The sequence below is a fragment of the Dipodomys merriami genome, unplaced genomic scaffold (assembly GCF_024711535.1).
Source record: "Dipodomys merriami isolate MVZ:Mamm:240054 unplaced genomic scaffold, mDipMer1.0.p SCAF_3, whole genome shotgun sequence".
In the NCBI taxonomy this organism is placed as follows: Eukaryota; Metazoa; Chordata; class Mammalia; order Rodentia; family Heteromyidae; genus Dipodomys; species Dipodomys merriami.
In genome coordinates this window covers 113,609,147-113,610,515 of record NW_027204492.1, presented here as the reverse complement: position 1 = coordinate 113,610,515, position 1,369 = coordinate 113,609,147, and positions in this window count along the sequence as shown.

Genomic DNA, 1,369 nt, shown 5'->3' with positions numbered 1-1,369 from the left:
CCTAGACATTCTGGCACTTATAACTTATCTATGTGGTTGTACACCTACCAAATTTCATTTGTTTCTCACTGACACTAATTGGTAGCTAAGAATAAAACAGCCGTATTCACATTCAACTCCCCATTCCCAGTGTAAACATGCCTAAAGTACCTCTCTATACACAAAGGTCCTCCTGAGCAGAATGAGGATAATAATAATAGCACATATTTCATAGGGTTATTTGTATAAAATTCAACCAACATATTAAGTGATTATCACAATATCTGATACAGTTATTTGAAACGAGCATTGAAGCTTTGGTAGGCAGTTAATTTAAGTTTCTCTTCACAGTGTATTTTGGTAGAAAGACATATAATCTTGCCTCAAATAGATCCAAGTTAGGTGCCAGGCTCCATCCTTCACCAGCTACATTTCCTGACAAATATTCTCAAGGCCATTAGAACTACCAGCGACATGTTTTCTTCTGAGTAGTCCTTTAGGAAAGTTGGGGCTACTTTTGAGGAAAATATTCACTGAGTTTGCCTTTCCGGGCACTAAGCAATGTTTTCTGGTATTTTCCTAGTGGGGACTGCCCAGTTTTGGTATTGTCTTTCATTGTTTTGTATTGATATTTCCATATGAGTGTGGACCTAGTTGGTATCTACAAAAAATAAGCTCTTACTTTTTGTATTCTAGAATTTTATTCCATTTCTGTAAATCAAAATGGGTTATATTTCTAATGGTTTGCTTCCTTGTTGCTGCATTCTATCTCCTCTTAGAAGTGTTCCTATCCTATACTTCATATTATCACCCTGAGCTTGATTGTTTCTTAAAAGATTACTTTTTGAAGGAATTTACTCCAATCTTAATTGCAACCATATCAGTAACATTCTTCAATTTATAAGCTCATTATTCTGTAGATGAAAAACACCGTGATTCTTCCATGAGATTAACCTCTTGACTTGTAGTTATTGTATTTGAATCACTTTAATCAGTGCATTTAATCAGTGCATTTTAATTAATGGACAGAATAGAATTTCCAACCAGGACAGCATGATTTCCACAAGTCTATGCATACGTTAGTGATAAATACTCATGAAATTCCATGCTAGTGTTCCTTACACATAGACATCATGGGGGTAGTAATAAGGACAATGAAAGGGGAATGCTGTATCTCCCCCTCCAAGGCAGGATAGAGGAAGGAATATGAGGGAGATAATATTCCTTTGCTGAGCTGGACAGATAAGTAAGTGTCACATGTACAAATGAACATAGGCTTCAATAAGCCTGTAAAATGAACTAAAATTGTTAAAATCCCACTCTCCAGTTGTAATAAATTAATTTCTCATGTCTTGGTTGAGAAAATTTAGGGGTTATTTAAAAACATCAG